Genomic DNA, 14211 nt, shown 5'->3' with positions numbered 1-14211 from the left:
GCGGGGGGAGGGGTTTCACAGCTTAGGAGGCCAACAAGGGAGACAGCCTAGCTTCTCTGATCAGGAGATCCAAGTCCGAGGGAGGTTGGAGGAGTTAGGGAGGGGCACAGATAAACCTGGACTATAGCTGTTTCTATGCCGGATTCTGAGGGCAGGCCCAGGTAGCCTGCAACTGTGCTCATGCCAGATCTCTTTAATATTGTTACACTGACACTGCCTTTGACTGCCTCTAGATTTGTGAGGACCTGGGTTTGCTTGATGCTGCCTCCCCTCCCCCCATACTTCCTCCCCATCCCGCCCGCCCGTCCCCTTCCCAACAACCCTTGTTCCCAGGAATTACTTGGGCAGGTGTGTATGTACTCTCTGCCTCCCACGGCACTGGTGGTAGTTTATTTGGATCGCTCATCTACAGTTAGAGCTGGAGACAGAAAGGTCAATTAGGTGGTGACTCTAACAGTTGAACGGGGAACCGAGGGCTGCATGAATGAAGGCGGCAGCTATGGGGATTGAGAGCCGCCCACAGCGCCATGAACTATTAAGGAGACAGAATGGATGCTGTTTGATCATAGATCAGCTGTGCTTTTTGCCAGAAGGAGCTGTATAAAATGCTAATTGGACAAGGCAGACAGCATTCGGATACATTGTAGCTTGCCAAGATCCCGAAAACCTGAAGCAGTGGAGCAACCTGTGGCAGATGGCACAGGGTCTGGGGAGACCACGGGGTTGAGTTCTAGCAATGTTCATTAGCTGTGTGACCTTAGGCAAAGTACTTAACTTCTCTGTTCCTCCCTTCCACTATTTATAAGGCAGGGAACACCTCTATTTTGGTTTGGTGTGTACTACGAGACAAATGTAACCTTTTGAGAACAGTCTCTTCCATGGGGCCATTGTTCTGTTACTCTGTCATATGTCTATCATTATTTATTTCTTGGATTGAGATTAAAAACTGCCATGGAGAAATTCTGTTTGCATAACTTTGCAACTGTTATGGGTCCTTTGCTTTGTACATAAAATTGTTGTGATGGGAATGAATTATATGCAAGTGTGCAATAATCAAATAATAAATTAACTGATAAACTTTTAAAAATTAAGATGCCAAGCCTTTGATGTAGAACCTTGTACATCTGGTGTAAAAGAGTGAGATGCATCCGCTGCTCATGAACTTGTGCCCTTTAAAAATCACCCCAGCCCACGGAGGCTTTGCTAGTTGCCTTCCTGGTGTAAACCTTTCTGATACTCAGCTCTCCCGATGCACGCTGTGGTGCTGAGGCTGGGACACTGAGTCATCTGAATATAAACTAGAAGAGTCTGTTCTCAGCAAGTGCAGCAGAGCTCCCCTTGGACTCTGAGGAGCAGCGCCAGGGAAATGGGCCATTGGGTGCTGACTGCTTTGTGATCTCCCCATCAAAACCCAACACACAAGCCAGTTTACACAACAAAAGCATCGATCACAACAGCAGAAGCAAGCACAGAATTTTCAACATAAGGTCAAACAAGCTAAAAAAGGAAGCAAGTACCAAAAGGTACAAGCTCATGTCTGACACAGAGCAGAAATCTGCAGCGCATAGTAGGCCCACAGGGAACACTAGTTGGTTGATTAAAGAGGAATGACTCTTAGAAACAGTCCCAGAAACGTGAGACTGCCCAGTCTAATTAAAGTAGCCTATTAAACATGAATCTACCAAGAAAAAAAAAATACATACATAGCTAGATTTGCTTTAAGATTTATTGTTCCATTTGGATCAGTCTTAAAATCTGTGAAACAAACCACAGATAAAGCCACACAAGGTAGGTGTACAGCTTTTGTTATTATGACAAAATCCGTGTAAATACCCAGGGTTAAGAAATAGAATTTTACAGCCACCTGGGTGCCCCTTTATGTGCTCCTTTTGTGTTTTGCTAAGGTAAACCACCCTCCTGACCTGGGCACTGGTTACCTGAGTGACATCTGGTCAGCAGTATAATGCCTCTCATATCTTGAGGAAGCTATAGTCTTGTCTCCATCGATGCTCTCTCTGTGCTGTTTGGACTGCTGGCCTTGCCTTCCCTCTTTCTTACAGCTAACTGATCAGTCCCCCACTGTCCCAATTCCACATCCTTGTGGCACCCTTCAGCTTGTCCCCATGTTTTTCGTATTGTTGCACATATGAGTGTGCTGAGGCCTCGTCACACTCAGGCCCATTGTCCGGGCAGATTGGAGGTGGGATGTTCTCCGCAAACACCCCGGGCCTGCTGCTTGTCTCTCTGCGACGGGAGCAGTCAGCTCACGATCAGGATTCTTTAGAGTCTGCAGCCTGGAGTGGTACGGCACTTGCATGACAGAGACGGTTTCTAGCACCTACTGTCTGCTCCCAAAGGTGAGCAGTTCATGATGAAGCATAGATGATTCTTTCCCATCAGCCGCTAGTTCCCAAGGGAGTGATCTTCCTCCAAAATAGCCAATTAGATTAAGCGCGATTTGAATTAGCTAATTAATATCCACTCAACTGCACTGGTTGCTCCTATTGAAGGCCAAGTTGTCTCAGCTAGGGGCAACCTCTGCACCAAGCCTTGTGAGAGTCCTGACACAGTCTTGACTATTTGATAGCTTCCTTATCAACTGGTAGAAACATGCTCCAGGCTTGCCTGAGAGATTAGCCCTTTCCTTCAGCATGCTTCTCTACTTAACAAACAAACAAACAAACAAACAAACAAACAAACAAAAAACCCAAAGCATTTCAAGGCCACAGGCTAGTGAGATGCCAGATGTCACCAACTATGGTCACCTGAGTTTGATCTCTGGGAGCTATGTGGTGGAAGAAGAGGATTCACTCCCATATGTTGTCTGCTGACTGTCACATGTGCATTATGTTACAGGCATGCACACATAAATAAATGCTAGTAAAGCAATTCAAGAAGCATCACAAGACTGCGGTCTAAGCATGAATGTTGGTAGAGACAATTAATTGCTAATCAATTGCTATTTTCTCTTCTTTCTCTCTTTGTCTGTATGTCCCCCTCTCTCTTGTGCTCTGTCTCTATCTCATGCACTTGAGAGTATACATACACACACACACACACACACACATACACACACACATTCATGGTCTTTGGGACACAGGCCTCACTATGTAGCCCAGGCTGGCTTGTCACTGGTCATGTAGCCCAGGCTGGCTTGTCACTGGTCATGTAGCCCAGGCTGGCTTGTCACTGGTCATGTAGCCCAGGCTTGGCATCCATGACCCTCCTTCCTTATCTGGCTTCACAGATACAGTTCTGACAACTTTGCTTCCTAATAAAGTAACACGAGACCCCTCTTCCGTTCAAAACTAAGACTATAAATTGAGCATTTCCTGCTCTTAGCTGCACCTCCTCCTGTCACGCCCAGGAGCTCATTCTTACGAACCCAGAGAATAATGGAGTTAGAATGGTCTCACGCTACCACGAGAGAGCCTCAACATAATAATATGGCCAGAAGCGACATCAGTGGCGCTGCTGAGGGAGTCCGGCATTCCGCTCGTGCCCTCCAGTTTCCCTCTGTTCTGTTTGAGCTCCCCCTCCCACACTTACCTGCATAGCTCGAGGAAACAGCATTAGCTCTGGCATTCCCAGCAGCCCCATATTGGTCCTGGACTCACAAGTGTGCATGCTCGATGCTCAGCTAATGTTCCTTTAAATATCTGGTGCCAGAGATTTATTTCCCTGATTTCTTGGAACGATATATGGAATGATAATCTTTGAGTTTTCCATGCTGATAATTTTTTTTTAAAAAAAGATTCCTTATTCTTTTTTTTTAATTGAAAATAAATTCTTCTTCTATACAGGTTTCCCGCACCCTCCATGACTCCTAGCTTCCCTGACCTCCCCTCTATCCAAGATCTACCCCCCCCCCATTTCCTCTTCAGAAGAAAAGCAGGCCTCCAAGAGAGAGGATGAAGCAAGGCACACTAAGACGAGGCAAAGCCCTCATACTGATGCTGGACAAGGCAGTTCAGGAGGACGAAGGGCCCCGGGGGCAGCGCTGCTGGAGAGGGGCCGCTGGCTTGCACCGCTCCCTTGGCTTTCGTAAATACATTTCCTCATCCACTCACCCCTCCGGCCTCGGTCTCCCCGGCCTCATAGCTCTCCACTCATTTTTCTTACTTAATCTTTTCCTCTCCACTTTCCTTAAGATGTCTTACGATATCATCTGTTGTATGTTTAGTTCGCCCTGCTGTAAGAGTCTCTGAAGTTCCCCCCTTTTGTAACACCTAATTTCTGAGGGTCATCCCCCCCTTTTCATTCTGGTTTATGTTCTTCATGTTTTCCGATTTCCTTGGTGTCCTTGAGTGCAGACTCTACAGCTTTGACTGTTCCAGGGAGTGCCTCTAGCTTGCTTGGAGGACTGTTGCTTAGTTCTTATTCTCATAATGTTTTGTGGGGTTTCACCTGTTCTGATTCTAAGAGAGAATTAACTTTTCCTGGGCTCACAACGGAATGTCCTTGCTCAGCCTGGCATTGCATAATTGTTGGGCTCCTTCAGCCATCGTTTTTTGGCATGCTTATCTTGTTTTGATACTGAGTCTCTCAGAGCCCACGCTGTAGCAGAGGATGACTTTGGACTTGGGCCCTTTCTGCTTCCACCTCCCAAGTGCTAAGATTAGGCGAGGCATGTGCTCAGACCCCCTTTCCCCAGCTGGTGGCACTGTTTGGGAAGCTTCTGCAATCTCTAAGCAGGGCAGAGCCTTGCTGGAGAATGTGCATCATTGGGGATGAGCTTTGAGTTTTTATAGACATTCTCCCTCTCTGCTTCCTGTGTATGCACTCTGTGTGATCTGCCAGCCTTCCAGTGCATGCATGCAGTGTGATCCACCAGCCTTCCTGTGCATGCATGCTGTGTGATTCACCAGCCTTCCTGTGCATGCATGCAGTGTGATCTGTCAGCCTTCCTGTGCATGCACTCTGTGTGATCCACCAGGATTCCTGTGCATGCACTCTGTGTGATCCACCAGCCTTCCTGTGCATGCAGTGTGACCCACCGGCCTTCCTGTGAATGCATGCAGTGTGATCCACCAGCCTTCCTGTGAATGCATGCAGTGTGATCCACCAGCCTTCCTGTGCATGCAGTGTGATCCAGCAGCCTTCCTGTGCATGCATGCAGTGTGATCTACCAACCTTCCTGTGCATGCACTCTGTGTGATCCACCAGCCTTCCTGTGCATACATGCAGTGTGATCCACCAGCCTTCCTGTGCATGCAGTGTGATCTACCAACCTTCCTGTGCATGCATGCTGTGTGATCCACCAGCCTTCCTGTGTGTACATGCAGTGTGACCCCTGGCATCTGTTTCTGCCACCCTTCCCAGGAACTGTAATCTAAAGCGAACCCCCTTTTTCTTAAGGTCACTTTTGCTAGTGTATTTTATCACAACAGCAGAAATGAATAATGCAGGAGGTTACTTCATTTTAATCAAGTTGTAAAGGGGGGAGGCCATTTTTCATTTGTAAGAAACAAAGCCATCAGAATTCAGTGCTCTCTCTTCATTGATCAATTTCAGATAACAGTTCTGGGCACCTCACATTTATTGATGCAAACAACTACTATTTGTGCTTGAATGTCAAAGCCAATGGTTGCCTGTTAAACTCCCAGCTCTAAAGAAGAAGAGAGTTCTCACTGGTGCCTCAGGAGAAGTACCCATGACTTTGGTAAGGGGCATAGGCATGATGATTGAAATAAAATCTTCAGGTAACATTGGGGAGATGAATTACTGGGGTGGATGCACCAGTCTGTGCTTTATAGGCGCTGAGGGACCAGTTACCTAAAATCTGAGGGTACATACTTCCCATGTGACAGTCAAAATGTACCTTAAGCAAGGCCTGGCTAATGCCACAGTGCACGGAAACAAACGAACGAATGAACAAATGTGCATCATTGTTCACATAAACAAACCCTGTGTTGAGCTCCTTAGGGATGAGACTCATCAGGACAGGGCTCTGTCTGCTTGAATTCCTACAGCTCTTCCGTGTTCAGCGTGGTGCCCGGCCCTTGTGTGTGAGCAAGTGAGTGGACAGACGGAGTGAACGACATATTCCTTTCTCACTGACTTCTCTTGAAAACACCCGCAGGACCTGTAGGACCATATCAGGTCTTCGCGGTCATTTTTCTGATATAAAATGCCATCCACCCAGTCTCCAAACGGTTGTCTGGGCTGGCCCCTAACTCAGTGGCTCCTACAGCTCTTCAGCTCCACCTGCTGATGCATTAAGTAGGCTCTGGGCTTTGCTATAGAGGGAGAGCAGACGCCTGTGGAAGGAAGTTAGTATGTTGGTCACCTTGCTTTTATTACCTGCACAGAAGTCTCTGAAGTGAAGGTTTTCATGGGCTTCCCTGGGCCAATGAGGGCCGAGGAAGGCAAAGGGAGTGGCTACTGCCTTGCCTATGCTCCACCCAGCTTGTTAGCAGCTCCTTTTTAATCCCCTAATTCCTGGTCAGTATAGATAATGTGTTTGTGTAAAAGGGCACGTATTATTTTCTTTCTTTCTTTCTTTCTTTCTTTCTTTCTTTCTTTCTTTCTTTCTTTCTTTCTTTCTTTCTTTCTTTCTTTCTTTCTTTCTTCCTTCCTTCCTTCCTTCCTTCCTTCCTTCCTTCCTTCCTTCCTTCCTTCCTTCTTTCTTTCTTTCTTTCTTTCTTTCTTTCTTTCTTTCTTTCTTTCTTTCTTTCTTTCTTTCTTTCTTTCTTTCTTTCTTTCTTTCTTTCTTTCTTTCTTTCTTTCTTTTAGGGATGGACATCCTTCTATTCCATTCTCTCTTTTTAACGTGGCCTAGGCTGGCCTTGGCCTTCTCATCCTCTTCCTTCCACTTATAGATTGATGGGATCTATGCCAGATACAAGAAAACCCACTTTGTAGGCCACCTGATAATGGCACCCTATTCTTTAGAGCTCGAACCTCTGGCTAGCCACTGGCCTGCCTATAAAGGTTTTCAGGGGATGGACAAAGGTCCCTGTCTTGTTCTAAATAATTGCCAGTCCCTACACTCTGCATAAAATTGTCATTTCCTGTTTAAACACAGAGTCAAGTCCTTCCGCAGCATATAATGTGTTGCGTGATTATCAGCCTCACCCGAGAGGATGGCTGTGGAGTGAGCAGAGTGTAAGAGCATCGCTCCCTGGGGTCTCACTGTCCCCACAGCTGTGCTCCCGAACTCCTTTCTCTTATGTTCTTCATTAGGAAGCAGCTTGAGTTTCAGCATGGATAGGAGCTTGGGATCTGACCTCGCAGGGTCTTTGCTTTTTGTGCTATTGCTACCTTGAACCACAGGCAAAGCTGGAAGTAAGGCAGCATTCTGTTCAGTATTTTATATATTCATATGAGCCCTGTCACCTTCACCCCACGTTTAGTGAGCTAGCCTTCAAACCCGACACTGAGCATCAAACAAGGCTGGACCCTGACCTTGGGCATGGGTAAGGAGCTGCAGTTTGCCACTTCGTTTATATGGGTTTAATTGCTGTGTCTTTGTGCTGTGGGTGGTGGTTAACTCAGAGACTCACATCTGGTTAAAGTGTCAGTGATAAAGGAGACAGCTGCAGCACTCACAAGGCTCAGGGACTGTCACTCAGGAGGGAGCAGAAAGGACAGTAAGAGCTAGAGGTCAGGGAGGACTGAAACAAAGCAGCGTCTTTTGGACGCTGACAGCAGACATGACAGGACCATTGGCGGCACCCACAGGCTCACTCACAGCACAGGCTCACTCACAGCAACTGCAGCCTCCTGCACGCGATCAAATCGGTCAACATGCTAGCATGCAGTCAGAAGAGGTTCATGAGGTTCCACCTCTGAGGAGTTGTAGATGGTTGATGGCTTCTGGGGGAGGGAGCTATCCTTAAGGGTGCTGCCCCCAGTAAGGTCAATCACACTCCAGTGGATGGACACACACTGAGGAGTAACTGGGCGGCACAGATTGGACTCACTGGGTGACTGAACCAAAAAATGGGGCACAGAGTGGAGGGTACATCTGGGAGGAGTTAGGACAGAGTGAGGAGGATGAATTTGATCAAAATGGGTTGTACAAAATTCTGAAAAGTTCATAGGAATCCTGAAGAGTAAAGGTAACTGTATGGAAGGGAAGGCTTGTTAATAGGGATAGGAGAGAGACCAGGGTGTGGGAGGCACAGTAATCAGAGTGCACTGCCTCTATGTGTAAGACTGTCAAACACTCAACAAAAGTTCAAACAACAGCAACAACCTTCAAGTAAAACAAAGCAAGCACTCTTAGGTTTTCAGGCCTTTGTAAAGGTCATACCATTTCCTTTCTCTTCCACTGTAGAGCACATGCCCCACATACTGAGAATGATTCCAATTTTGTATCTCAGGTATTGTTTAAAATAAACAACAATGTACTGGAGAGTTGATGGCTCAGTGGTTAAGATCACTGGCTGTTCTTCCAGAGGACCAGGGTTCAAATCCCAGTACCCAGCTGGTAGCTAACCACTATCTATAACTCCAGTTCCTGAGGTTCTGATGCCCCCTTCTGGCCTCTGTCAGCACTGCACACCCATGGTGCACAGATATATGTGCAGATTTAACACAGGCACACGGAAGAATGGATACAGAAAATGTGGTATATATACACAATGGAGTACTATTCAGCCATTAGAAACAATGAATTCATGAAATTCTTAGACAAATGGATGGAACTGGAGAACATCATCCTAAGTGAGGTAACCCAGTCTCAAAAGAACACTCATGGTATGCACTCACTGATGAGCAGATATTAGCCTAGAAGCTTGGAATACCCAAGACACAATTCACATATCAAATGATGCCCAAGAAGAAGGAAGGAGTGGCCTCTGGTCCTGGAAAGGCTCAGTGCAGCAGTGTAGGGGAATACCAGGACAGGGAAGTGGGAAGGGGTGGATTGGGGAACAGGGGGAGGGAAGAGGGCTTATGGGACTTTTGGGGAGGGGGAGCCAGGAAAGAAAAAATCACTTGAAATGTAAATAAAGAATATATTGAATAAAAAAATTAAAAAATTAAAAAAAAAGAAAAAACATTTTTGAGCTGAAATAATTCTAGAATTATCAGAACCCAGTTAAATGCACCCTTTCACACCCTCTCTGAAGGAGTGCTCGAGGCAGTACATTTTGCACTAGGTGATTACTGGAAGTTGGCTGGCAGCCTAGCTCTCAGTGAAACAAAATGTGCTGGGCAGAAAACTTCAGTGAGGGGAAAATCAGCAGATTTTTGTTAGCTGTATTTAAATTGAGTGAAATCTGACATGTTTTGATACTTGTTACTCTCAGTTCTTCTGTGCTCATCTTGCAGTCTCAGCTCTCAGGAATCCAGCAATGCCCTCCTAGGGCTTCAGTATTTTGGGGTTTACTGAGTGATCTGGAGAAAAAGGCCTGTCTCTAGTGTGACTTTATCCCTTCCCTTCCATCTCTACTTGGCTGTGAGTCCAGAGGACGGGCGAGGACTCTGAGTTGAGCAAGCTGGAGTGTGCAGATTTATTTTCTTTGCTTTAACATAATAACGCCCTCAGGGTCTAAGCTAGCATACTCATTTCTCCTCTAGCACCCGTGTGAAGGCTGCCATCCCCACCTGGGGAGGGGAGATTGATGCTTCTTGTGCTCAGGAGGAAGAAGTTTGGTAGGGATTCTTCAGAATTTTCTATGCTTGGAAGTTCTTTTCTAGGCTTGGTAATCAAAAGTCAGAGGGCTCATCCCTGCCGAAAAGAAGAGATTCTGGTCCTGAAAAGATAAGCTAGGACAGGTTTTGTCCTCCTCTCCGTGTGGCTCAGACTCAGCAAGTTCTTCTATGTCCTGAAGGCCTTCCCTAACAGTCAGGTGTGGGTGGGCTCTGTGTCTGTGGTTTTGGGGTGGGAGGTCTGGAATTAGAGAAGAGAATTGTTTGGAGACAGCAACTCTGAGACAAGTGTACTAGGCCTTGTGGGCCAGCACTGTTCTCAGAATGGAGTTATAGATAAACAAACAAACAAACAAACAAACAAAACAACCCAAACACCGAACCTCCTGAATCCATTGTCTGAAGAAGTAGGTAAGAAAAGACCTTGCATCCCATGCTGCTAGCATGTCATCTGGCCATCCAGACTCAAACTACATTCCTTTTTTAGAATGTGAAGACACACATGCCTTCCCTCCCCCCGCCCTTCTCTCATCTACCTGTTTCTTCAGACTAGAAGGGTTTTGAAGAGTGTATTCATAAACTAGAGTCTTCCTGACTCCTTTAGGAATGCAGTCCCAGAAGCTGGACATACAGGTAACACATGGGCTCCAGCACCCAAGCCCTGCACGGAAGGTCTCAGCTGCAGAAGGCTTCTCTGCCTGAGGTCATGCCAGCACAGGCAGCTGTAGCCAGGGAGGGGACATAAAGTCTAGCCATTTCAGCATAAAACAAACAACCCTATGCCTATGGTTGAGGCATGAGAACTCCCTGCTGGCTTGGCTGAGGCTGAGGCTTCCTCTATTTTCCCTTTATTTCACAAGTGCTAAATCCCAGTAGATGCCCCATCTCCCAGTATACCTCAGTGACAACATCTGAAGAGGCACTTCAGTGATGGACACTAGCCTTTCTGAGTTCTGTAGAGGTCAGAACACCAGCCTTCTCTTCTGCCACACAAGCAGTGACTTTTAGAAGCCATAGAAGCCATGGATTCAATGGGTGGTAGCCATAGGGCAAAGGGAAATGAAGACCAGGGCAGCAAGTGTTTAAAAACATTGTTCCCAACGTGTCGCTATTAAATAAACTTAGGAACTCCTGGGTACCAGGCCAGGCCAGCTCTGATTGTTGGAGTCCATTGCGAGCTGTATCCCAAGAGCATCCCAAGGTTGCATCCTGAGGCTCCTAGCTGGCCGTGTTTCTTTGTGTGTATTGTCCTAGGTATCACGGGAGGCTGATATGCACAGACAGGAAGAATCAGCAGGCGTGGTGGCGGCTGTGGTACCGCTCCAGTCTTGTTTTCAGCCTTTCTCTCAGTGTTTAGAAGCTTCCCCCCAACTCACTCAATGTTTCTGTGGCTCCTGCTGGAGATCCTTCTGATTCTGAGATGGGGAGATGGTCCAGCGGGATGCAGAAGGAACAAGAGGTTCCTCTCCTTAAGCTCTTGCCGCACTTGCCTATGAGCGTGAGCTAGAGTTCAGCCGCCAGCCTTCCTGGACAGACTCACACTCAGGTCCCAGCACAGGTGGCTACCTCCACCACTTGGATTTCCTATTGAAGGAGAGTGGCTTACCTGCCCCACCCCCATCCAGCATTAGCATAGCCAGTGATCTGAGCAAGCTCCTCTTCCAGGGTGGGAGGTCACAAGAAGACCTCCCAGGAGGGCGGGGCTTTCTACTGTTGATTGGGGAATGGAAAGCAGAGTAAAACCTAAGGTTTCTAGACAAGTCCTCGGACAACAAAGTCTACCTCCCTGAAGACTCATGTATCTTTTTCCCCAAAACTGTCAGAAAACTCATTTGCAGGGCAAGGCAAACATTTTCTAAGGCAAATATTATATATTTTAGAAAAATATAATTACTTTAGAATTTTACACACATATGTATAATTTGGGAGTTTCATAATGCAAGCAGTGCATTTCAGTCCCATTCTTCCTAACTCCTTCCAGATTCCCTGTCATTTCTCCTTCCCAATTTAATGTTCTTTTTTTTTTTTATGTTTGTTTGTATATGCTGAGTCCTACACTTGATCTTAGCCAAAAGGCCGAGAAGCAATATATGCTGAGTCCTATGATCTGGGTTTGGTTGTGGTCATCTGCTACAGCATCTACAAGGGACCACAACACTAAAGAAAACTGCCCCTCTTTCTCCTGGCAGCCATCACCTGTCAAGAGCTCCCCAGTTGGGGGTGAGATATTATTCTAGGATTCTGATGGTAGGAAGACTGTGCTTTTACATAGCTGATACATCCTTCAAAAGATTATGTATATATGTATATATGTATGTGTTTACTTCGTGTGTGTGTGTGTGTGTGTGTATGTGTGTGTGTGTGTGTGTACATACATTATGTATCTGGGTTTCAGAAACGTGGGACAGAAGGAAGGTTTGGATCCTCGGAGCTGAAGTTGCCAAGCCCTTTGGGAAAGCAACAAATACAACTGCTAGGCGCTCTCTCCATCCTATAAGCTGATAAACTTTTGTGAACCTTTTAAATGAACTATTTTTTTTTCGTTAGAGCCAACGACATGATCCGGATAAAGCTTTAACCAATATACAGAAAAACATAGCAAGTATTTTCTTCAGATAAGAAAACCTGGGCATCACTAATGCTCATTTGAAAACCGTTTGCTGTTTATTGAAAGAACAAATTTGTGCAGTTGGCATTTTGTAAGAGAGATAAATAACTTGCCCCGGGGTTAAACAATAGAAAACGGCAGAGCTCGTGGAAAACTTCAGCTCGTGGATGTTCGGCCCTGGAATCATCCTTGCCTCCATAGTCAGGCTAATTCTACCACTGGCCTAGAGTGCAGTTTCGAATGCAGAACTCCATCCCAGAATTCCATCTCCTTGCTGCCTGCAGGTGTTCAGGGGTAGGACTGCTGTCAGGCTGTTCTGCTGTGATTCCATGGAAAATCTGTGCATGTGTCTATGATTTGAGCAGTTTGAAAAGCAACGGGGGAGATGTTCTGCTGTGAAAACGGTGGGAGAGGTAGCCTTGGGAAACAGTGTTATGCAGTGTCAACACATCTGAAGCACCTTCGATCTGAAGCTGAAACCCACCCACATCACATGGAAATATTTTGTGGTGTTATTTCTTAGTTCTACAGGATACTTGCTTATTTCCCTTGCCATACTGTAGTCACTTCTGGGAGGGAATGCAAAGACCCTGTTCCCTTTCCATTTATCAGCCTACCCTTATTCATCCAGGGTTCCTGTGACTCTTTTACCTCTCCTTCAAGGATGGGGGTAGTAAGTGCCTGGCTGATTCCACTGGACCAGCTGTTTGAATGGACTTTTGTCAACTGGTGCCCTTGTTGGAACTGTCAGCAGGCACTTGCTCCCAAGATGAGAATGTGGGTGACTAGAGAACTTAAGGAAAGACTCTGACCCCCCCCCTTTTTTAAAGATTTATTTATTTATTATAAGTACACTATCTCTCTCTTCAGACACACCAGAAGAGGGCATCAAATCCAGTTACAGATGGTTGTGAGCCACCATGTGGTTGCTGGTATTTGAACTCAGGACCTCTGGAAGAGCAGTCAGTGCTCTTAACTGCTGAGCCATCTCTCCAGCCCCAACTCTGACCCTTAGATGGAAAAACAAATGATGGACTTCTAGTGATTTTGAGTAAGGCTCTGAGGTTTCTAGAGGTGTTGTACATGAAGCCAGAAAATTGCTTGTTGCATATTTATCAACTACATATTAAGCATCCCTTGTGGCATAGTAAAATTCTAAATCCAGAAAATATTGTGAGTTCACTGTAATGTAGAAGAGACAGGCATGAATAATATTTTTCTTTTCGGTGTGAGAAATGCTGTAAAATAGGCATAAACAGAGGGTGTGTGGGGCAGAATCAGAGTGACATCTGAGGAATGAACAAAAGCTTCATGGATGTGATGTCACGATGAAGTGGCCTTTCAGGATGTCACCACAGTGGCTTTTCATGAGTCAGTAGAACCATCTGGGAGGTAGCAGTGAGAGCCAGCAAGGACAACGACATTCAGACAAAGAGGGAAATGTCCAGGACTCGGAATTCAAAACTGACCAAGTTCACTCAGGAAGCAACACAGTTGCTTTAAGATTTCCTGAAGAGAAGTGGAGGGTGCAGCTAAAGAAGGAGCTGGGCCAGAAGGAGGGCTGGGCTTCTTGCCTCCCCTTGGAGGATAGATCCATAGATCTTGTGACAGAGGGGTGTCGGAGCAGCTCCAGTTGATAAAGAATTTGAGACTTACATGGTGACTTAAACAAAATTTTAGAAAGCGCAGTCTATAATTTTGGAGTTAATGCCAAATTCTTTGGTAAGTATTTTTTTTCAGGTGATACATGTATGCAGAGATATGTGTATGGTTCATTAATGTAGTCATTTTATTCATGGGCCAGTTCATGTGCACCATGAACAGTGTGCTACAAGGACTTGAGATCCCTAAATCATAAGAAGTTCGGTCGGTCAGCAAGTTGGCCACTATTGAAATTTATGTTTTGGACCCTCACCCAGACATGATAAATGGGAGTGTGACTTGGAATGACTCTTCTGAAGGGTAGTTTTGCAGCTTGGATCAAAACAGCATTTGATCTCTGA

This window comes from Apodemus sylvaticus, chromosome 5, assembly GCF_947179515.1.
Source record: "Apodemus sylvaticus chromosome 5, mApoSyl1.1, whole genome shotgun sequence".
NCBI classification, from domain to species: domain Eukaryota; kingdom Metazoa; phylum Chordata; class Mammalia; order Rodentia; family Muridae; genus Apodemus; species Apodemus sylvaticus.
This window is presented reverse-complemented; position numbering follows the sequence as displayed.